The following is a 25,079-nucleotide window of genomic DNA, read 5'->3' as shown; positions in this document are numbered from 1 at the left end:
CCTCCATGTATCAGCAGAAAAGTAAATGAGGCTTACTACCCAAATGATCACCTCCATGTCAAATTCCCTTTTCTTTTTCACAGCATAGCAGTGTTTCCTGGTATTTTCGTATCTTTCTGATTTCTAGATTTCTTCTTTCTAAGATTATTTTCTTGCTATTTTGCCTTTTGAGGACCTGGGTTTTCCTGACACCTACTCCCCTGCCTTGACTCCTGTCAGAAACTGTTTTTCCTATGGATGTGCAAAGCTTGTTACATAAATTCAATACATATTACATCGTAAAGGTGTTGTTAACTGCGTGCAGGACCGTAAGATCTAGCTACTCAGTCACGCTGGCTTCCAGTTGATGAACACACATATCTTCATTCAGAAGTTGACCAACACAGATAAATTCTCATCAAGAAGCATTTTCTAGAGTAAATGGCATTCAACTGATTTGGTTATTAATGAATTTGTATTCAGCATGTTAGTTATTTCTGGTTTGCTTTAATTCTTACATTCTGAATGTCAACCAGCTCAATTCACATCCCTGTAAATTTTATCTTTGTGTTTTGGGTCACTGAGATTAATTGCCTTACTTTTTTAAAAAACATGTATTTATTTATGTGAAAGGCAGAGTTACAGAGAGACAGGGCACGGAGAGAGAAAGAGAGAGTTCTTCCATCTGCTGGTTCACTCCCCAGATGGCCGCAATGGCTGTAGCTAGGCCGATCTGAAGCCAGGAGCCAGGAGCTTCTTCCAGGTCTCCCACGTAGGTGCAAGAGCCCAAGGACTTTGGGCCATCTTCTGCTGCTTTCCCAGGACATTAGCAGAGAACTGGATTGGAAGTGGAGCAGCCGGGGCTTGAACTGACGCCCATATGGGACACCGGTGCTGCAGGTGGAGGCTTAACCTACTACGTCACTACGCCACCAGCCCCAGTTGTCCTAGATTTTTAATGTGAGAACAACACTCAGGGGCCCACCACCCACTCTATGAACTTCAAGAACTTCCCAAAAGTCACTGAAGATCTTTCCCAGTCCCATCTCCCTATTATCCTAAGTTTTATTTCTTCCCAATTCCTCGGTTTTCCATATGCTACCAATGTATGTGTCTCAAAAATAAGGCTTAATTTTGCTTATGTTATAAGGAAGGGTCACTACCTATGTTCTTCTGGGCCCGGCATGATTCTCTTAACATTGTTTCTAAGATTTGCATCTGTTCATGTATATGCAGCTCTGGTGTGTTGTTGTTATTGTCTGCTCTAGAGGGTTCCTGGGAATGAAGAGACCACAGGGTGTTTATCCATCCCATCAATGGAAGGGTGGGTTGTTGTCAGTTCTCAACCACTATGAATAATGCTGCTATAAGGAGCGCTGTAACCAAAGCTGTAACATGTAGCACTTGGTATGTCCTCAGTACTCTACATCTGTTAACCCACTTTTTAAAAAGATTTATTTATTTATTTATTTGAAAGTTAGAGATACAAAGAGATACACTCCCCAGATGGCTGCCACAGCCTGGGCTGGGCCAAGCTAAAGCCAGGAGCCAGGAGCTTCTTCTGGGTCTCCCATGCGGGTGCAGTGGCCCAAGGACTTGGGCCATCTTCTACTGCTTTCCCAGGCCGCAGCAGAGAGCTGGATCAGAAGTGGAGCAGCCAGGACACAAACTGGTGCCCATATGGGATGCTGGCTCTGCAGACAGTGGCTTTACCCAGTACACCACAATGTCAGCCCCTATTAACCCATTTAATCCCCATAACAAGGAAAACAGGGCACAGAGAACTAAGTGATTTGTCTGGGGTCACACAGCTATATAAGTGGCAAAGCTGCAATTTGCTGAGTTCCCCACAGTTGGCAATGGATCCTGTGCTACATGCTGCAGAAATTCTTAGACACATGAGGGTACTTCAAAGAGTATGCTTGTTTATTTATTTGTTTATGTGAAAGGCAGAGTGACAAGAAAGAGAAAGGGAAAGAAAGCTCTTCCATCTGCTGGTTCACTCCCCAGACGGCTTCAATACCTGGGGCTGGGCCAGGTCAAAGCCAGGAGCCAGCAACTCCATCCAGGTCTCCCACATGGTTGGCAGGGGTCCAAGTATTTGAGCTATCATTCGCTGCCTTCTCAGGCACATTAGCAGGGAGCTGGATCAGAAGCAGAGCAGCCAGGACTTGAACTAGCGCTCTGATACAGCATCCCAGCATCCCAAGTGGAGGCTTAAAATGCTGTGCCACACCACCAACCCCACCACGCATTGCTTTTTCATAATACACATTTTCCATCAAGGTTGTGAAAACATCTCTCATTTCCCAGTACACATAAGGATGTTGCCAGGAAAAATACCTAAGAGTGCAACTGCAGGTCAGTAATAGCTCACATTCAATTTTACTAGATAATGCTGGATTATCTTTCAAGTGTGTCAATTTCTGTTTGTAATAGGTGAGAGTAGTTTAGGTTTCTCTGGTTACAGGGAATACAGACATTTGCGCAAGCAGGAAGTGATTTGGGGTATGAACGAACTGCAATGGGAACAGAGGCTAAGTCTGTTTCTTCTGGGGTCTGGAGGCTTCCTTGTCAGTTTCAGGAAGTAGATCCAACACAATCTGCTCCTCCTACTGGAGTCAGGGCCAGGCAGAGGTTGCTGTCACCACCCTAAAGATTGGCTGATCTTAACCAGGTGCCCGCTTCTGCCCATGGGCTTCAGCTTGGTGGCAGAAGGGCCTCTGGTCTACCAGGGTCAGCAAGTTACAACCTGTAGGTCAAATTTGCAGAAAAGCAAATTACAGCTGTTTTTGTGTGTGACCCCACAAGCTAAGAATCTTTTCATACTTTTATAGTTTTTTTAATAATAATATTCAGTAGTCCTCCAGCAGCCCACAGAGCCTACAATGTTCACTACGAGGTTGTTTACAGAGAAAGATCGCAGATCCCCATGCTTGAAGGGCAGGGTCTGTGAAAGGCAGGTTTTCTGGGGCTTTGGCCAATTCAGTTCAGTTCAAAAACATGGAAAGTTCATAGCTGGTTTTTCAAATCATTGAAATAAGGCTGGGAAATACAAATGGTCCTCAACAGCGGTGGCGATGCTCTGTTAGGGACTCGGTGCTGAGACTGCAGGAAGAGAGCGAGGCAGGGCTCCATGTGCTGTTCTGGGTGCTTTGGTGCACATTTTAAAACTTTTTTAAAAACGTAATTGGTTTTATGTATCTCAAAGTTAAAGAGAGAGAGGAGAGAGAAAAAAAATTCACTCTCCAAAAACTGCAACAGTCAGAGCCAGGAGCCAGGAATTCATCCAGGTTTCCCACTGGGTGATGGGGCCCCAAATACTTTGAGCCATCACCTGCTGCCTCCCAACAAGAAGCTGAATTGGAAGCGGAGCCAGGACTCAAACCCAGGCGCTCTGATATGGGACGCAGTGGTCCAAGTGGCATCTCAACCACTGTGCCAGCTGCCCACCTGGTACACACGTCTTGAAGCCTCCTGAAAAAAAAATTTCAAAATAAGACCAAGATTTGGGGAAAACATCTCTGAAATTGACTTCAAATCAGATTGTATAAATGCGTGTATGTGAAAGTAACTATGTAAAATATGTAACCATGTGTTACTGGGGTAAAATTTGCTATTTTAATCATTTGTAAGTGGACAGGCAGTTCAGGAAGGTTAAAAGCATCCACGATGTTGTGTAACCATCACCAGCATCCAGATAGAAGCTTTTCATCTTCCCAAATGGAAACCACACCCATTAAATATGAACTTTCCAGGCTCCCCTTGCACCAGCCCCTGGAAATCACCATTCTACTTTTTTACCTTCCTGAATTTAACAACCTCATATAAATGGAATCACACAGTACTTTTTTTTAAAGATTATTTATTTATTTATTTGACAGGTAGAGTTACAGACAGTGAGAGGGAGAGATAGAGCTCTTCCTTCTGTTGGTTCACCCCTCCAAATGGCCACAATGGCCAGAGCTACACCGATCTGAAGCCAGGAGCCAGGAGCTTCTTCCTGGTCTCCCACGTGGGTGCAGGGGCCCAAGGGCTTGGGCCATCTTCTACTGCTATCCCAGGCCATAATAGAGAGCTGGATTGGAAGAGAACAGCTGGGACTAGAACCAGCGTCCATATGGGATGCCGGCACTGCAAGCAGAGGATTAACCTACTGCACCATGGCACCAGCCCCCAGTAATTTTTTTTTTTCTTTGAGAGAGAGGGAGGGAAATGTCCTCTGTAGTCCTTTGACCATTTTTAAAATCCACTTGTTTGGTCTTTTATTATTGAGTTGTAGCTTTTCACACATTGTTGCTCTTCATCCTTCCCAGTTACATGATGTACAAATGTTGATCTCCCATTCCTGGGTTTGCCTTCTCATTTGTGCAGCGTGTTCTTCAGCACCCAAAATTAGTCATGTTGATGACATCCGATTTCTCTATTTTGTTCTTAGTTTTCTGTGCCTTCAGAGTCATATTTGAATACTTTTTAGTGCTCCTTTGTGTAAAATTATGTGCAACAACCTTAATAATATGAGGGAAAGGGAAAGGTCAAAATTATCCCAACACATCTTTTTTACATCAATAAGGCCATTTTGCCAACTTTCTTTTTTTAAAAAAAAAATTGTCCATTTCATCTATCTGAAAGGTAGAAAGACAAAGACAGAGATCTCTCCTCTGCTAGTTGACTCTCCAAGTGCTCACAACCGCCAGGCCAAAGGCAGGAGCCAGGAACTCCACCTGGGTCTCCCACATGGGTGGTGGGGCCCATGCACATGGGCCATCTTCTGTTGCCTCCCAGGATGCACATTTTTTTTTAAGATTTATTTATTTTATTTGAAAGTCAGAGTTACGCAGAGAGAGAAGGAGAGGCAGAGAGAGAGAGAGAGGTCTTCCATCTGCTGGTTCACTCCCCACATGGCTGCAACAGCCAGAACTGCGCTGATCCAAAGCCAGGAGCCTGGACCCTTTCCCAGTCTTCCACACTGGTGCAGGGACCCAAGCATTTGGGCCGTCTTCTGCTGCTTTCCCAGGACATAGCAGAGAGATGGATTGGAAGTGGAGCAGCCAGGACTCAAACCAGTGCCCATTTGGGATGCCGGCACTGCAGGCGCAGCTTCACCCAGTTCGCCACAGTGCCGGCCCCCAGGATGCACAGTAGTAGGGAGCTGGATCCGAAGCGGAGCAGCCAGGACACCAACCAGCACTCTAACATGGGATGTATGTCCCCTTGGTGGCTCAATGTGCTGCACCACAACTCCTGTCCCTTATCAACTCTTTTCCTGGTCCTGGGTTCTGGCAAGCTGAGACCATGAAATGGCAAAGACGAGCAGCATGGGCTGGTGGTGATCTTCTTACACGCTGACCCCTTATCAGAGATAGGACTCAGTGTTTTAGTTGAGCCCTGGGCTACCCAGGACCAAGACTGTATTTCCAAACCTTCCTTTGACCTACAATGTGGGTGTGTCCTACAAACAGAAAGGTACCATCAACCCTCTCTTTCCGTAGGTTTCACATCTAGTCAACTGGATTCCAACGGAAATTACAGTATTCAAAAAAAAAAATATCTCTGTACTAAATTTGCAAACTTACTTTCCTGTCATTATTCCCTAAACAATAATGTATAACAACAGTTTGTACAGTATTTACATTATCTTAGGTATCATAAGTAAACTAGAGATGAGTGTGTAGTGTATTAAAGTATATGGGAGGATGTGCATAGATTATATGCAAATATTAAGCCATTTTTTCAAAAATTTATTAATTGATCTGAAAGAGTGACAGAGAGAGAGAGAGGTCTTCCATTCGCTGGTTCACTCCCCAAATGGCTGTAATGACCAAGGCTGGGCCAGGACGAAGTCAGGAGCCAGCAGCTTCTTCTGGGTCTCCCACATTGATGCAGGGACCCAATCACTTGGGACATCTTCCGTTGCTTTCCCAGGTACATTGGCAGGGAGCTGGAGCAGAAGTGGGGCAGGAGGGACTTGAGCCAGTGCCCATGTGAGATGCCAGCACTGCAGGCCATGGCTTTACCTGCTGTGCCACAGCACCAGCCCCAGTACTAAGCCATTTTATGTAAGGGACTTGAGTGTCTGCAGATTTGGGTATCTTGAACCATTCCCCACAGATACTGAGGAACAACTGAGAACGCAACTTCTAAGAAGTGTCCTCCAATAAGAGAACAGTGCTCTTCTCCCTACTCACGCTCCCTCCTGGCTGGACTGGGGATGCGAAGGCTGGATCTGGAGCAGCCATGGTAAGCCAGGAGCTGAAACCTGCCGTTAAAGATGGTGGAGCCGCAGAAGGGAGAGAACTTGGCCCCTGATGGCTGAATTGCCTTCCCATCCCAGGACGGTCTGTGTTTACGTGACAGAGAAATAAACTTTAACTTATTTAAGCCGCTGTTGTTTTGAGCTTCTATAATTCAAAGCCAAACCTAATTCTAACAGAGACATTCAGAAGATTATTCACTGCTGCACAATGCAGTTAGTCCCAAAATGATTCTGCACTTATCCAATAAAAGCGCGCTAATCTAGAAATGCAGGGTGATGAATGTCTTGTGGATTTGCCAGATGACGTTGCTGTAAAATGAAATCTTGTGCCATTTCACAGCCCTTTCTTGGGGATCTGTAATGCAGATGGCAAGCTCCTGTTTGTTCGTCGCCTGTTGAGTCCACAATGCAATTTTAAAGCATTATTTATAATACGGAAACAAAGGAGAGATCCAGAGAAGGTAAGAAACGAAACCAACACCACTGGAACTAGTGCCACATAATATGTTAAGAGATGTCTTACACCGAGAGAGAGAAGGACAATGCTGACGGGGCGATACCCTTCTCTACGTTCAGACACGTTTCCTTGGAAATAATGTTATCCTTTATATCATACATGTGCTGCAGTTCCTCACAATTCTTTAGAGACTTGCACACTGAAAGCTTGTTTCTGTATGAACTAAAAGCATCAGAGAGCGCTGGGGAACAGGAAACATCACTAAGTCTAATAATACCTTACATGTGGTGCTGCTTCTCACTTGTGTTTTCAGAGACCACTAAGCGGCTTGTCTGCACTACAGGCTGAGAAAACCAAGCCAATGTCCATCCTTTTAACAGCTTAGAATTTTATGGAACAGCAAACTGAAAGTAAAACAAACTATTGGGGCCGGCGCCACAGCTCACTAGGCTAATCCTCCACCTGTGGCACTGGCACACGGGGTTCTAGTCCCAGTCGGGGCGCCGGATTCTGTCCCGGTTGCCCCTCTTCCTGTCCAGCTCTCTGCTGTGGCCCAGAAGTGCAGTGGAGGATGGCCCAAGTGCTGGGCCCTGCACCTGCATGGGAGACCAACGGAAAAAGGAAGACCTTTCATCTCTCTCTCACTGTCTACTCTGCTTATAAAATAAAAAATAAAAAAAAAATAAAAAAAAAACACCTATTGGGAACAGCTGAGATGCCCTGGATGTTCACACTGAGCTAGATATTATTCTAAGCATTCTATATTTTCCACTGCCAATATACATCCCAAGAGAGCCACATGACAGATACTAATATTTATAATTGGGAAAATGGAGGCACAAAGAAAGCTAAGAAATTTGTTAGAGATTGCACAGGTAGTAAAGTAATACAATCGAAACCTGCATACCCTGGCTCCAGGGTCCAGAAGTTTTACTGCAATGTGTACTGCATCCCATAGCAAAAGAGACTTATAAAAGATGCTGTGGGACGTGGGACAGGCCTCTAATCCAGACCAGAGAGGCGGCTGATAAGGGTTGAGATGTGCCATACGTCTTGAAGGCTGAGTAGAAAATGCACATCAGATAGAAGGAGTAATACTTGCAAAAGCATCAGGCGTTTACACAGCATGAACTTAAGATCCTTCCAGCAAGCACAGGAGGTGGGGCAGGGGGATGCGGTCAGAGAAGTAGGCAGCAATCTGCGGGCTGGTAGTGGACATTTCGCCCAGCAGTCAGGACACCCAGGGCTCACCTTAGAGTGCCTGGCTTCAGTTCTGGCTGCTAATCCTGACTCCAACTTCCTGTCAGTGTAGACCTCGGGAGGCAGCAGTGTCATCTCAAGTAATTGGGTTCCTGACGTCCTTGTAGGAGACTTGGACTGAGTTCCTGGCTCTGGCTCCAGCCCCTGCTGTCACAGGCATTTGGGTACGAACCAGTGGATGAAATTCATTCTCTACTCTCTCCCTCTCCCCCTCCCTCCTCTCCCTTTCCTCCATCTCCCTCTTCCTTTATCTATCTATCTATCTCCTTCTCAAACACATTCTTTAGAAAGATCTTTGTTCTGACTTATAGTTTGATTCTGAAGCCCAGTACCCATGGGGAGACCCAAGAAAGGACTTTAAGCAGAAATAAGATGTGATTTTGCTTCTATTTGGCAAGATTATTCTGACAGCGATAACGTGGAGGATGAATCAAAGCAAGGTGAGACCAATTTGCATATTGTTGGCATTTTCCAGGGAAGATTTGCAAGAGGCTGAGCCAAGCATGTGACAGCAGATATTTAAAGAGAGGCATCTGAAAAATACTCAGGAGACAGGACGCACAGGGGACAGAACACACGTGTGCCACACGTGCAGCAACCGACCAACAGCCGGCAAGGGGTTCCCAGGGCACAAGACACCAGGCACCATTTCCTTAGAACTCTCACATAAACCTTCTACACAAGAGACAATATTAAATGGGTAGCACAAGGGTTCTCAAAGTGCAGAGGCTCTGGCGAGAGTCAACAGTCGCGGGCTGGCGACCAGCACTCGTTTAAAGCTTAGCCACAAGAGGACCGCTTGGCTGTCTAACACTTGACATCCTCTCTTATCACAGCTCCGGGAGGTGCAACACAGCAGATGCTGACAGGTGTCCTCACCCCTGGCAGCTGATTGCTTTAGGAGACGTTTGGCAACGTGAGGGAAGGCTAATAGACCGTGTGAAAGTACAGCCTTTTAAATGTAAGGAAGAGCATCTAAAAAAGAATAAATGAAGATAAAAAGAAGACTTTCATATGGACTTGTTTCCGTTGGGCTGATAGATAACAGCTCTTTCAAAACAGCAACGACTAAAAGGTTAGTTAGCTGCATTAAAGATGAAGGGCACAGAAAATAATTTGGGGCTGTCAGAAAAGGAGAGGGACCACTGATGGATTCTAGCCTGAGTTCAAAAGATCGCTGGAAGGAGGGGAAGTGTGTGTTTTGGTTTAGAGCTGCAACTGAAATCTGCCTGCGGATGAGTTCTTCCAAAAAGCTGCTTTCCAATACCAAGGCGTGTTTGATTGCTCAACAATGGTGAAAACTATCAGGTGGAGAATCAGCTAAGGTTGAGACTATCTGAGCAGCGTACTTAACAAGCATTACCTGAAGGATGTATGAAACACTCCACCCCACATCAGCAGAATCCACATATTTTCAACTTGCCATGGGATATTCACCAAAACAGACCATCTCTTGAGCCTTAAAGCATCAATAAACATTTAAAATTAAAATTAGGGGCCGGTGCTGTGGCATAGCAGATAAAAGTCGCCACCTGTAGTGCCGGCATCCCATATGGGCACTGGTTCAAGTTCTGGCTGCTCCACTTCTGATCCAGCTCTCTGCTATGGCCTGGGAAAGCAGTGGAAGATGGCCCAAGTTCTTGGGCCCCTGCACCCACTTGGGAGACCTAGAAGAGTCTCCTGGCTCCTGGCTTCAAATATGTGTAGCTCCAGCCATTGCAGCCAACTGGGGAGTGAACCAGAAGATGGAAGACCTCTCTCCCTTTCTGCCTCTCCTCTCTCTGTGTAACTCTGACTTTCAAACAAATAAATAAATCTTTAAAAAAATAAGTAAAATAAAAATTAAGATCATACAGGGTATGATTTTGAATCACACTGAAATCAAACCAGAAGTCAATAACAAAGGTAAGAGGAAAATTTTCTATACACTTGGAAATGAAACAACAAACTTGGGATACCTGCATCCTGTACTGGGGTTCCCATGTCCAGGTCCTGGCTCTGCTCTCAATTCTGGCTTCTTGCTAATGTGCACCCTGGGAGGCAGCAGTGACGGCTCAAGTACTTGGGTTCCTGCCGCCCATGTGGGAGACTGAACTGAGTTCCTGGTACTTGGCTTCAGTCTGGCCCAGGCCTGGCTGTTAGGGAGCTTGGAAAGTGAACCAGCAGATGACAGCTCACTCTCTCTCTCTCTCTCTCTCATTCAAATAATATTTTAAAGTTTTAAGTGAAGGAAGAATAAAGACTTTTTCAGATAATCAAAACTTGAGATTTGTTACCAGTTATATTTGCCTGCAAGCAATGTTCAAGTCTTTAGCGAGAAGGGGGAAGACATGCTGTAAACTCAGATCTACATAAAGAAAGGAGGAGCACCCAAGAAGAAATAAGTGAAGGTAAAATGAAGACTTTTATGTCCTCCCATTTCAACTGATCTTATAGCTAATAGCTTTTCCAAAACAGCAGCAATGTGTTTGGTTATGTATTCTTGCGTGTGTGCATGCTTATGTAGGCTTATGTATGAGTGAACTGCATGAAGGCAATGATCCAAGGATTGAGGGAGGAATTAGGATTACTTTTAGCTTGTAGGGGCAGGCGTTTAGCCTAGCATCTAAGATTGCCGCATCTCATGCAGCAGCCCCTGAGCCTGCTCCTGGCTCCAGCTTCCTGCTAACGCAGACTCTGGGAAACAGCACCGAGGCTCAAGTGATTGAGTTCTGCCACCTACACAGAAGACATTGAATTCCTAGCTTCCTGCTTCACATCAGGCCCATTGTGGACATTTGAGGAATGAACCAGAGGGTGCGCATGCTCTCACTCTCTCTTGCTCTCTCTCTCTATATATATATATATGAGACGTTTATTTATTTTATATATTCTATATTATTTATTATATATAATAAATAATTTTTGAACTGTAAGTTATTTGTACTACCCATGAAGCAGTGTAGTGTTGTTTGATGTAGACTTGAATGAGTTGTAAGTATATATCACAAACTCTAGGGCAACAAACCACTAAAAGTGTTTTTTTTTCCATTTTAAAAAGTATAACCCACATGCTAAGAAAGCAGGAAAAAATGAAACAATATAAAATGTACAATTAAAGCCAAAAAAAAACTTAAAAACGGATAGAAGACAAAAAAACGAAACAAAAAATGGGCAACAAATGAAAAGTACTAACAATGACAGACATTAATCCAACCATAGAAATAATCACTACCAATTAAAAGTCAGAGATTATCAGAGTGGCTCAGAAAACATCCAACTATATGTCGTCTACAAGAAACCCATTTAGGAGCCAGTGCTATGGTGTAGCAGGTTAAGCTGCCTTCTGCAGTGCCAGAATCCCATATGGGCACCAGTTCGAGTCCCGCCTACTCCAATTCCAATCCAGCTCCCTGTTAATGTGCCTGGGAAAGCAGTGGAAGGTGGCCCAAGTGCTTAGACCCCTGCACTTGTGTGGGAGACCCGGAAGAAGCCCTGGGCTCTTGGCTTCAGATAGAGCCAGCTCCAGCCATTGTAGCCCATTTGGGGGGTGAACCAGGAATGGAAGATCTCTCTCTCTCTCTCTCTCTCTCTCTCTCTCTTTCTCTGTCTCTCTTTCTCTGCCTCTGCCTCTCTGTAACCCAGCATTTCAAATAAATAAATACATCTTTAAAAGCAAAAGTCAATATGTGGAGAAAGACATACCACGCTTATGTTTACACTAATCAAAAGAAAGTCCATGTAGCTATATTAATTTCAGACCGAGCAGACTTCAGAGCAAGAAAAGTTAACAGGGAAAAAGAAGAACAAGCCTAATGCTAAGAGTCAATTCTTCAAGAACACTGAACAATCTATGGATGCATCAAGCAAGTGAACATCAAAATTTGTGAGGCAAAAACTCAAAGAGGCACAAGGAGAAATGAATTCACTATTACAGTTCTCTATCAGAAATGGACAGATCCAGCAGGCAGAAAATCAGTAATGACACAGCTGAATCCAACAACACATCCATCACCCGATACAATGAACAAAAACCTACACACATATGTTTATAGCAGCAGTAATCATAATTGCCAAAACTTGAAATAGCAAGGACGCCCTTCAGCAGGTGACGGGATAAGCTCTGGTACATCTAAACAATAGAATGGTACTCAGTGCTAAGAAAAGAATGAGCTATCAAGCCATGCAAAGACATGGCAGAGACTTGGATGCGTGAGACAAAGTGGGAGAAGCCGATCTGAAAAGGCTATACACTGTATGGTTCCAAGTATGTGGCTCTCTGAAAAGGCCAAAAAGGCAAAAAGATGATTGGTTGCCATGGGTTAGTGAGGAGGTTGGGGTGGATGGGCAGAGCACAGCAGATTTTTAGAGCGATGAAGCAATGCTATGATCCTGTCATCGTGCCCATAAGAGGGGCAACCCCCGCAATGGTCAAGTAGGGGCTTCAGGTAATTGTGCTGTGGCAGCGGAGCTTCCTCAGCTGTAACAAAGGTACCCACTCGGTGAGGGACGTCGATGATGTGTGGGGGCAAGGAGCACAGGAAATCTATCTTCAGCTCGATTCGCAGTGACCCTGGGAACCCAAGAAAATAAAGTTTATTTGAAACAAAGAAACCACCAGACAGTTTATTGGAGAATTGAACCAAACATTTAACAACAATTTTACACAATCTCTTTCAGCAAACAGCAGAGGAATGAACACTTACTCAGTTCATTTTATGAGGCCTGTATTACCTAATACCCAAACCAGACAATGGCTGTACAAAAACCAGAAAGCTACAGGCCAATTTCTTCCATGAGCCTAGCCACAAAATAAATCCTCAATAAAATGATAGCATATCAAATCTAACAATGTTTGAAGAGAATTAACATATCATAACCAAGTAGAATTTCATCCAAGTATGCCAGAGATTTAAATATGCATGTAGAGACGTGGAGAAGTCATTACAGAAGTCTCGCTCCTTTATTCTAGAAAGCTTACTTGGAAAAATGGTCTTAGGCTATGCAAAGTACAGGTCATACAGGAAAAGAAAATACTTGCAAGATGGCCTCTCACAGGAACACCAACACCTGGGGTGAAGTGAGGAAATGTTGTCTCTGCTGTAGAGGTGATTTTCTGAGCTGTGCCAAAAAAAAAAAAAAAAAAAAAAAAAAAACCACCACTTGTCCTTGTGTGTTCCTGGAAGAGTTACTCAGAGGCAGGAAGGACCTGTGTTCGGGAAAGACTGTGATTGACTATGTGTGGGTGGTGCAGCTTCAGGGCCCTTGCAAAGAAGCAAGACACAAGAGCTAGAGAAAGGGCTGCACCTGCCCGGCATCCCTTTGGCCTCTGCAGGATTTGTAGCTTTGGAGGAAAAGTATGTTTGGTAAAGGCATTGGTGTTCCTATGATGGGCATTATTAGCATAGACTACATGGTGACCGCAGTCATGGACTCAATGTAGCAAGCAACAGAAGGACCCCAGAGAAATGTCAACATCACTGTCCCTTGGAGGGGCTGGATGATGGGCATGTATGAGGCCAGGGCTCCTCTGGAGAATCACAGGGTATCTGTGGGATTTTGCCAGAAGGGTGGGTTACAGGAACTTTGAGTTATTATGGATTTTACCCTACACACTGGGGCCTTGCAATGAGCACCTCTCCTCACCTCCGTGTGTCTCTCTGGCAGACAAGGCACAAAAGATCACTTAGCCTAAAATGAATCTCTGTAGAGAGGCATGCTGATCCCCAGCCAGGCCACCCTCTGAGAATGCTGTTACTAGACCAAACAAGTCTTAGCCCAGTCTGATACTTGTGCACTTGGGTTGCTCCACAGGTAAAAGGCTTTCAGGAAAAGCAACCAGTACTACTGAACGTGGTAGCCAGCCTCCAGGGGGCTCCCCAGCGACTCTTGCCTCTTGGTGTTAATGGCCTTACCCCCACCCCCACCCCCCAATGTACTAAGCTTGGTCTGTGTAACCAACAGGACTCAGTGTGTGTAGGGGCGGGAGGCACAGGACAAGCTTAGCGGTTAGGATTCTCACTTCCCATCTCAGTGTCTGGGTTACAAACCCAGCTCCAGCTCCTGATTCCAGCTTCCTGCTATTGCAGACCCTGGGAGGCAGCAGTGATGGCTCAAGTAGTTGGATTCCTGCCACTCACATGGGAGACCTGGATTGAGTTCTGGGATCCTGGTGTTGACCCTGGCCTGGCCCTCCTGTCCTTTGTGACTTTTGGTGAACCAATGGATGGGATCTCTCTCTCTCTCTCTCTCTCTCTCTCTCTTTCTCCAAATAAATAAATGCATTTTCAAAAAGAAAACAATACAGCGAAATAGACAGCTCACAGTTCTTCGGGCTCTAGCATAAAAACATTGCCACTTCTTCATTTTCTCCTGGATCACTCCCCGTGGGGGAACCAGCCCCCATGTGATTATCTTGAGATTATCAAAGCAGTCCTATGGAAAGATGTGAGTGGTGAGGCATTGAGTCCCCTCCTACAGCCACGGTGGGAGTGGACCTCCCAGTCCCAGTCAAGTCTTCTGGAAACTGAAGCCCTGGCCAACATCTCAACTGCAAACTCATGAAAGACCTGGAGACAGAACCACCCGGCTAAGCTGCTCCTGCATTACTGCGTCTATGGGCTTCATGAAATAGTAAATTGCTGTTCTTGTTGCAAGCTTTAGGATAATTTGTTAAGCAGCAATATTTAACCCATATACAGAATTTATGTCGACATCAACAAGACAACTAACTGAAACAATCCTTCCAAAATGAAGAGGAAGGCTGGCCCTGCAACAGGTTTTGTTTTTCTGACATTTTTCAAATTCAGTCACATTTGTGTCTCTACCAGCAGACAATAATGTTCAGAAACACCCACTGCAGTCCTCTATCAGCAGCCAGCTAGGTTGCAAGGGCTGGTAAATTAATTTCAAAAAGCGAGCAAAAAAATTGATCTAGACAGCGGCTATGGGTAAACAACATCATTATACTCAATTATCTGTCTCAAGAGAGAAGGGAAAGAAACCTGACAGTAATTTGATTTTAGACAAGAGCTATAATAAAATGCTCTTACTAAAGAAAAGCTGAATGGTGTATTTTCCAGAGCAAAATGCCTACTCAAACATGAACACAAACTATTTCGCTGAAATCCCAGGGCGATGCTGCCCTCCACATCAGATGAGGTGCTGAGATATGTCCGGGGGGGGGGGGGGGGGGGGGCGGGTGGTGAACTGCAGTGTTTTAGGAAATCAAGATGTGCAGACACTTTGGAAATCACCGGAACCAGAGACAGCTACTCCCGCTGCAGAGCCGGGATTACTAGCGGTCATCACACACGGCCTTGCAGCTCATGCTTCGTGGATCTGTCTTGGAAGGGAGGCACTCGGGATCGGGCTCAAGTTCCTGTCCATAGCGGGTGGTTTAGACTTGAGTCCCCTAGGAAAAACAGGCTTCTAGCACAACCCCAGGGCAGGACAGTGGAGGAAGGGAAGCAAATGCAGGTGGAGTCCTTGGCCGGGCAGGTTACTGCTCCATGGCAAAGTGTTGCCTGGTTCACGCCCCCACCTGGCCACGCTCGACTTGTCTGCACAGGCTCTGTGGAAACACGGTGACTCTGAACGGGACATGGGAAGGAGGGATGGGATGGGAATTCCTGCCACCTCCAGCCCGGCACCTAGTTCCCAGACCAGAGTTGGCTCTGGGACTGTATCCTTCTGAACACACAGAGGGTGGCCCCCCAGCAGCCACCAGGGAGTCTGCACCCTGTGCCTTGCGGCGTAGGACTGCATTCAAATGTGGAAATGCTAAAGGGGCCAGAGACTGAGCAGCAGCCTGGGGTGGGGGGATAAATGCGTGAGCCCATGCTGAGCCCTTCATTGCAGGAGAGCCCTTAAAACACAAGGCTTTTGAAGACAGGGGAGGCTGAGAGAATGCATTCAATACAGCCAGTAGACATCGACATAGGACTTTCTTATCCTCTGAATGGCAAACTAGAAAATACCATGGACCCGGGATAGCTGCAAAGTCCAGTTTTATCCAGCTTCCCACTTAAGTCTAACTTGTCTAGCCAGCTCCAGCCAGCTCTCCCCAACACTCAGGCAAGGCGGTGTTGCCACAGAGATAGGAATGAAAGACCAAAGATTTTACTGTCTCTGCTCTTTCGAGACTAATCTTCTTAGGACCCACCATCAGGTTTGAGTTCAATAGCTGTTTCCCAATGATCCAGGCAGGACTCAGAATTCCCAAAACACAGCCCTCTCTTGAGTAGCAGCCTAAGTTAATTCATTTGCTTGCATTTTAAGAACATGAGTTTGAAAGGTTAGTAAAAGCACATTTTGTGCACAAAAGTTTAAATAATTCAGGTGGCCTATTTTCAAAATAAATTCTCAGGGCAGCTGTTCCGCACAGCACAGCAGCTTAAGTCACCACTCAGGACCCCAAATCCCATACTGCAGGGCCTGGGCTTGAGTATAAGCAACTCTGCTTTTGACCCAGCTTCCTGCTAGTGTGCATCTGGAGAAGGCTGATGGCTGAAGCACTTGGTCCCAGCCTGGGAGTACCTGGGAGACCCAAATGGTGTTCCAGGCTTCTGGCTTCAGCTTGCCCTGGCCTGGCTCTTGCAGGCATTGGAGGAAAGAACCAGTGGATGGAAGATCTCTCTTCATCTGTTTCTGTGTCTTTCTCAGTCTCTGTGCCTTTCAAGTAAAATGAAAATAAATTTAAATAATAATAATTACCTTAAAATTAAATAACTGTCACTAATTGCATAATTTTGAAGCTGGTGAATGATGCTTCTACAAGTATTTTTGCCATTTATTGGGACCACTGGAGGTGGTAAAGAAGCAAGCTTTTCATTTTTCAGAATGAGTCATGAATTATTTGAGATTTTGAAACTATATTCTCACACTCAGTGTATCTGCCTGATATTTTTCTAGAGTTATTATCATTTCACAGATGAGGAAACAGTGATTACAGATTGATTCGGGAACTGGAAGCCAAGTCTTCAGTCATCAGACCTCATGTGTGTTTCCAGTTATATTGCATCCATGGTTCCATTCCCCCTACCTTTGTTATAATCAAATGCAATAAGCAAGCTTCACCTTCATGTATGGCACTAATAAAAATACTGACCAGGGCTGGCACTATGAAGCAGCAGGTAAAGCCAGTGTCTGCAGTGCCAGCATTCCATATGGGTGCTGGTTTGAGTCCCACTTCTGATCCAGCTCCCTGCTGATGCTCCTGGGAAAGCAGCAGAAGATGGCCCAAGTGTTGGGCCCCCACCACCCATGTGGGAGACCGGGAGGCTCCTGGATCCTGCTTCGGCCTGGCCCAGCCCTAGCCATTACAGCCATCTGGGGAGTGAACCAGGGGATGGAAGACCTCTCTCTCTCTCTCTCTCTCTCTCTGTGTGTGTGTGTGTGTGTAATTCTACCTTTCAAAATAAAATTAAAAAATAAATAAATGAATAAATAAAAGTTTTTAAAAAAGTATTGACCAAGCCTGTGGTGTTCTACACAACATGTTCCTTTAGACTGATGACAGACACTCTTTTGATAGCATGGTTCAACCCATTCACTTATTTACTTTAAGTGTCAGCAAGCTATAGTTTACCATTTACAACAATGCTTAAAAAAATTCATGGAAAATGGAATTAAAAGATAAGTTTATTTTGATCACAAAAAAAGTTTGAAATCCATGCAGGGTTGTTTTCATAATATACATTTTCCAAGAACTTTGTGAAGATCCTTTATACATTATTTCATTTAGTTCTTTTTGTTGTTGTTATTGTTAGTAGAATCTTTTTTATTCTGAAAAACAAAAAAAAAAAAAATGAAAAAAATGTTTTCCAATCACACACAGGAGGGGTATGGGTAGGGGGAGGTGTCTGTCCATCCAGCCCAGGCCCCCAGCCTGTGTGGTTTTGACAACAATAAGGGGTGTAGGATAATGGCCCCCAAAATAAAAGTGGTATGGGTGTGTATTTGGGAAGGAGAGGGGTGCAAAGGTGTGGAGGGGAAGGGGCAGAGAGGGCAGGGGCGAGGCCATCTCACGACCTCACACTGCCATGGACACCTTCTTTGCCCATCAGGACTAGCATCTTGGCAGTGATGGTGACGGTGACATGGAAGGTGGGTGCTCTGTGGACAATTCCCCTTCCAGGAGCAGTGAGTCCAGGGTCACAGGACATTTCTGGTCCCCGGGTGTCAGCCCATTCATGAAAAAACTTGACCGGTCTTTGCCAACCAGGACACCAACCTCAGCTGGCTGATGGTGTGATGTTGACGCCCCGGTGACAGCGACCCACGACGGCCGCGTCCTGACAGGTGCTGGCTGCCATGAGGTTGCCGATGTAGGCGTTCCACCCCGTGCCGGCACTGGCACTGGGGCCACAGGCTGGGCCCCGACTGCCTCCGGCTGGCAGGCGGGGGAAGTGGAGAGCTCGTGACACGCACTGCCCTCCGGCCCGCACCAGGGCTCTGCCCTCATTCCACTCTTGCATTAGTGCTTTGAGGCAGTTCTCTTCCTCTCATTCTACTGATAAGAAAAATGAGGCTCAGAGACATTTAACAATTTGCCCAAGATCACACAGTCAGTAAATGGACACTTTGCCCTCAAGTAAGATTTTTCCCCCATTCACCCAAATTGTATTACACCTGCAAATTACATTAGACTTAAAAACACAGTCATATTTGGTTTTTATGTGTGCATTAGCTCATTTAATCTTCATCTCAACTCATTTTACAGATAAGGAAATTGAGGCTCAAAGAGTTTAGATATCTTTTCCAAGGTCTACAGCTTAAAGTGTCAGAGCTGGGGAGGGGGGAAGTGTGGAGTTGTTTTTATTCACTGTTTCTCACTGGAGACCATGGAATGCTTAGCTGAAATCAAGACTACCTACATTCAATTCAGCGTTTGCTAATCTATCATCATAGAAATACTATCTGAAAATTAGTTTCAAGAAATCTATTAAAATTGCTTAGAACAGTTATGTCCACGAGTTCCTGGCCCTGAATTAATAAGAAGCCTGCATGTGCGCTGATGTAATTGCGATTTTATGCTGGGGTCTCGTGTGGATTTCGGAGGAGAGGGAGATAAATGAGGAAACTGTAAGATCCTTACAGAGAGATTGAAAACAGGAGTGCAGTAATAAAGGCCCCAAAATAGCCCACATTTTAATGGGAAGCTGGAAAGATTATAGAAGGAGAGACGATCAGACCAGGCAGCTGGAGAGGAGCAGAAACAAAAACCACACGATGCAAGTGCCTCACCGTGCTGATGGGACCACGAAGAAAGCTCTCTTGAAAAGTTTCTCGAATTTCCTTAGACCTGAAGCAATGGCTTATTCATTAGGGTTGGGTTTGGCTGAATGTAACAGAAAGACCCAAGGTAACAGTGGAAATATGATGGAAGTTTATGCTGCCTCCACGTCACAGAAGGCCACCAGTAGGCACTTAAAGGTTTTATTGTGTCAGAAAGCCAGGATCTTCCCTACCTTGCTGTTTTGTCCTTCAGTGCCTCCATTTCCAAGGTCACATCACTGTCCAAAATGGCTGCAGGGGCTCCAGTCATTATATATACATTCCAGGCCACAGGAAGGAGGAAGGAGAAGAGTACTCCTTCCCTTCTGAAGAGATTGTTCCAGAAAGAGCTCACACTTCCACTTTGAAACTACTGACCCGTTTTCTCAGGTGGCCTCAGACACACCTAGCTGCAAGGGAGCTTAAGGCCTTTAGCTAGGGATACTGCACCCATTTAATACAGGGTTCCATCACTGAGGACAGCAAATAGATACTGGGGTGTGCACCAGGCTCGGCCACAAATGAATAATAGGAAAATCTAACAGCAACGCAGTAATAACTTATTCTACCTCCTCAGAGGCATCCACATCAAGACCTCCCAACACCATAAATAGGGCCCCATTGTACATTTTCTATTTACAAAATATTCCGTGTAAAATCAATTTAGATGCTTTTGTAGCAAGAATAATGGAGACAGAGTGGCTACGAAGCCAACAAGGAGCAAACTGAGTTTGGCATGGCACGAAAAGCATGGTATTCCTCTAGTCTGGCAGTTGGCTTTTGTCCTCAGGCTGGGCTGGCTGGCTGCGTAGGTAAGAAACCCTTTCACACTCAGTGCCGTCTGTATTCCCACACCGCTGCGCGGCAGATTGCTTAGATGGAACCTGCTGCAGCCGTTCTGCCACGTAACTACGTTCATATTTCAAGCAAGCACAGCTGAAATTTCGAGGGAAAACTCTATCAAAAATGACATTTCACTCCTATCCATCAAATACTGCATAGAAATGAATGTTCACCTCTTTCTAAAATCATTCAGAAATGTGTGATAAAGGGAATTCGGGGGGGCGGGGGAGGAAGACATACGTTGTGTTCCTATGCAAGAACAATTTTTCTCCTAAATAAATACATCTTTTATTCTAAATAATGATAATAGCTGGCATTTATTGTGCTGTTTTTATATTCCCAAGGAGTCGAACACTTCATCTTGCTCATTCATAAACTATAAGAAGCCCTTCAGTGCGATGTCTTGGGATTGTGTTCCTTAGGCTCCAATCTTGCATTCGTCCCTTCCGTAAGCATTGCCAAGCACCTACTACGTGCCTCAGGCTACACTACAAGTTTGGGACACAGAGCTAAAAGACAGACACCACCCTAAGGAAGCTTGCGTTTTCTTTTTCTGAAGTGGCCAACGGGAGAACCAACATGAGTACTTCCAATGACTCCCGTGAGTGCTGGGGCTCCGGACCAGACCGTCCGGGTTCACCTCCCGCTCGCGGTGGGTCTGGAGGCAAACCACGTTGATCTCTCTAAGCTTTGGTGTCCTCGGCTGGAAAGTGGGGCCAACCAAAGGAACCGAGTGAGACGATCCATGCCGAGCCCTTAACTCGCTGTGCAGCGCACCGGGAACACTCGCGAGGCCCAGGCTAAGGGCACGGCGGGGACAGACACGGGAGCCTAGGAAGGCTGGACGAGAGGCGGCTTCGAAGCTGAGTGGGGAAGGTAGTGCAGCCCAGCTCTTGCCCCACTTGAGCAGCTTTCAAAGAACACCCTCGTCTGGAATGGCCACGCGAGAAGGCCACTGTCAGAGCGGGCTGAGCTTTTTGGTGGTTACTCCTTCAGGCATCGCAGCGGAAGCCACAATCCCCAGGTTCTCCCAACCACATACTGTCACAGGGCCGCTGTTCTGCGCGCAGCACCTCCGCTCAGGCCCGGCCACTGGTCCCAGACTCCTCCTGCAGACCCCACACGCAGTTGCTGATCCTCCATTAATGTCCCAAAGCAAAACTAGGAAGGGGCTGTCCCCTTCAATAAGACCTCACTAACGCATAAAGAAAGCAGAATGAACCCGGGAGAAACCCATACTATGACTACCAGTGGCTGCTCTGATTCCCATGCCGCAAACACAGGCTGGGCCTCGCGGGCCTCGCGGGCCTCGCCTGCCTCCCTGAGATCTTTTCCCTAACAGGAGGGCGACCAGCTGCATCCCCATCCCTGGGCCTCCGTGTTACAGAATCCAAGCACAGTTTCCTCTTTGCCCAAGAGTTGGCACGTGCATGAGCATCCATTTCCTTCAGGGCGATGCTGCCCTCATCCCAAAGACACACCTAGGGCAATCACTCAAGTTCTTAAACCTTCCCCCAAATCAGATTTGCTCTATCTTGAATTAACTTCTGTGTAGGACACTGAGTCCAGCCCATCTAGTGCTGCTACACGCTAATCTAATTTCTTATCACAGACTCCCACTAGCCAAGAGGCGAAGGAGATCCAAGCCTGCCTGAGCTTCCTGCCCTGTTCTCCACCTTGAAGAGGCATTGCTGGGACAAAAAGACACGGAATGCTACCAATGCAATGGCTTCCAGGTGAAAGTGACCCTAAATACAGATTCGGGTGATCATTTTTTTTTTTCACTAACTTGCTTTTATGTTATTAAACAGGTGCTTAATACCTTACTCTGAAGCCTTTGCCTACAGTCTGGGATTCCCTGAGAAAAATGAATAGGTGTTTGCCTTACATTCCTTAAAGGATTCACTCAGGTGGCCCGTCATGAAACAGAGGGAAGTTTCAGCCCAAAGATAAATATTTACAGGCCGAGTGTCTCAATCCCTCAGCGCTCGCTCTCGCTGGATGATGAGTTAGCTGTGCTTTGCTTTTCCCTGAGTGGACGCGTCCATGCTTGAGACTGGAAACACCCCAGAGCATTTTAAAAGCAACGACGGCGTGTCTTGTTAAAAGCATTTGAGTGTTCGATGGCATGTGAACACATATTGGCCAAAAACTCAGTCACAGATATTAGACACGTAAGCTAGTCCCTGTTTAAAAAGGAAAACCACTTTTTGAATAGTTAACAGCCATTGGCATTCAAATATATATAAGCACAAAGGATTATATTAACATTACTCAATGATTTAAAGTTCAATCACTTAGTATTATGGTGCCCTTAACTTGTCTTCAATCATCGTTTGCCACACTTCTGCCTTAAACTGACAAGTTCAGATAAGTTTAGATTTTCATACCAATATGCCATGTTCTTCCTTGCCTCTATGCAATGGAGAATGTTAAGATATATATCATTGTTGGCTGGCGCCGCGGCTCACTAGGCTAATCCTCCGCCTTGCGGCGCCGGCACACCGGGTTCTAATCCCGGTTGGGGCGCCGGATTCTGTCCCAGTTGCCCCTCTTCCAGGCCAGCTCTCTGCTGTGGCCCGGGAAGGCAGTGGAGGATGGCCCAAGTGCTTGGGCCCTGCACCCCATGGGAGACCAGGAGAAGTACCTGGCTCCTGCCATCGGATCAGCGCGGTGTGCCGGCCACAGCGCGCCGGCCGTGGCGGCCATTGGAGGGTGAACCAACGGCAAAAGGAAGACCTTTCTCTCTGTCTCTCTCTCTCACTGTCCACTCTGCCTGTCAAAAAAAAAAAAAAAAAGAAAAGATATATATCATTGTTAATATTCAATGTTAACAGAAGTTTTAAAAATAATATTTGCTATCTATTTCAATGGATTATTGGAAGAAATCAGCTGGCATAATAGGGTAATGAATTCAACAACTTCTAGGAAACTATAGACCGCATATAAATTATTATCAATATTAATTTTTAAGGCAGAAGGAATGTATATAAGCATTAATTGTATGAATGTACTTCACACCCAGCCCAGGAGTTCCTTTCCAGTTTAAAGGAAAAGGAATGGGGGCCGGCGCTGTGCCATAGCAGTTAAGCCACCGCCTGCAGTGCTGGCATCCCATATGGGCACCGGTTCAAGACCTGACTACTCTACTTCCAATCCAGCTCTCTGCTGTGGCCTGGGAAAGCAGTGGAAGATGGCCCAAGCCCTTGGGCCCCTACACCCACGTGGGAGACCTGGAAGAAGCTCCTGGCTCCTGGCTTCAGATCGGCACAGCTCTGGCTGTTGCAGCCAATTGGGGAGTGAAACAGGGATGGAAGTAGAAGATCTCTCTCTCTCTCTCTCTCTCTCTCTCTCTCTCTCTGCCTCTCCTTCTCTCTGTGTGTAACTCTGACTTTCAAATAAATAAATAAATCTTAAAATAAAACAAAGGAAGAGGAATGAATTCACATTGAGACCAACTTTGTGACCACTTAGTCTTCCTCCTCACACCCAATCCATGAATTCAATGTTATTTTGATTTTACCCTATAGGAAGCTAGTAGAGGTTAAGTGACTTGTCCTATGGCCATACAATAAGAGTCTGAGTGAAACTTGAACTCAAGGGAGAAGGTTCAGAAAGCATAAGCAGAAGAGCAACAAGAACAGGACTGTTGGATATGCATCTCTCTGTGGCCTGTTCCTGCCGGCCTGATTCTGGTTCCAAAGTGGGGAATGTGAGAGCCTTCCTGCCCCAGTCCTGCAGGCTCAGCCCTGGTCCCTGAGACCACCCACGCAGGCGTGGCCCATTGCCTGCACCATGGGAGGGCTGGCATGATGGAAGACTGGCACACGGGGTCAGTGTGCCATTGCAGGTCCAGTGTCTGCTGGACCTACCTTCCAGCCCTGAGCCCCCACAGACCCACGGAGCTACAGCTGCCTGTTGCTTACACAGTGCTGTGCAGTTGTGCACAGTTGTGCTGGGCCTTTGTTACCCCATTCCCTGCTAGGGAGAGAAGCCTGTCCCAAGCCTCAGCCCATTAACCTCCCTCCAGTCAATGAACCTGTCTCTAGGATTGCAAGCAGATGAGCCAACTTAAACCCTTATCAGGTTTCCAGTGCTGCCATTAGCTGAAGATCCCTCCATCAGGAATTTCTTTGGACAAGGATTCCTTGGTCTTTGGTTGTCAGTTCTGAATTATTTGCTTCGGTTTTCCAGAAAGCATAAACAGAAAAGCAGCAATTCAGGCACATAGTTCACCTATGTGCCAACTGCTGACCCATTTTGGGCCAGGTCACACCTGCCCTGCCTTTATTCCTTCCCCAGGCTGCCCAATCTGCATTAGGGCAGGATGAGGCATTGCTCCACCATGGACACTCTATAAGGGTTTGCCACAAATGGAAAGTGTTCACACAGAAAACAAGCCACCTGCTGCAAAAACTCAAGGGTGTCACAATTTATCAGGATGCAGCTTGACTTGGAGAGTCACAGATAAGAAGTCTGGAGGTGCAGTGAGTTAAGCTGCTGCTTGCAACCCCAACATCTCACATCCACGTGCTGGTTGAGTCCCGGCTACTCACTTCCCATCCAATCTGTCTTCCTGCTCATGTGCCTGGGAAGGCAGTAGATGATGGCTCAAGCATTTGGGCCCTGCCACCCACATGGGAGACCAGGATGGAGTTTCTCATTCCTGGCTTTGGTTGCTGTGGCCATTTGGGGAGCAAAAGAGCAAACAGAAAATCTCTCTCTTTCTCTCCCTCCGTCACTCTGCCTTTCAAATAAATAAATCAATACATCTTTGAACAAACAGAAACCACAGAAATTTGTTCAGCAGGAGTACATCTTTAAAGATACAAATGGTATTACAGATTCCACCTGGATCGCATAGGTCACTCACCCCAGGGAAATGCAAATACCATGCTGTGAGGACACCAGGCAGCTGGTGGAGAGACCCACAGCCATGTGAGTGGCATGCCCTGAAGTTCAACGTTCTAGCCTCAGCCAAGTCTCTAGATGATGCAGCTACACCCAAGCAAACTACTCCAAAATTCC

The 25,079-nt window shown here is 46.0% G+C and overlaps 1 long non-coding RNA gene across 1 annotated transcript in view; it reads right to left on the bottom strand.

Moving 5' to 3' along the window:
• Window positions 1–12,508: 12,508 nt before the first annotated feature.
• The window catches only part of LOC138845165 (uncharacterized), a 56,881-nt gene continuing 44,310 nt past the window's right edge, over window positions 12,509–25,079 (bottom strand). The window contains exons 2-3 of the long non-coding RNA XR_011381967.1: window positions 18,166–18,444; window positions 12,509–17,717 (exon numbers count right to left, since the gene is read on the bottom strand). This is a non-coding gene — a long non-coding RNA (uncharacterized lncRNA). The remainder of the gene's footprint in view (window positions 17,718–18,165; window positions 18,445–25,079) is intronic.

This window comes from Oryctolagus cuniculus, chromosome 14 (assembly GCF_964237555.1).
Source record: "Oryctolagus cuniculus chromosome 14, mOryCun1.1, whole genome shotgun sequence".
Classification (NCBI taxonomy): domain Eukaryota; kingdom Metazoa; phylum Chordata; class Mammalia; order Lagomorpha; family Leporidae; genus Oryctolagus; species Oryctolagus cuniculus.
This window is presented reverse-complemented; position numbering and strand designations above follow the sequence as displayed.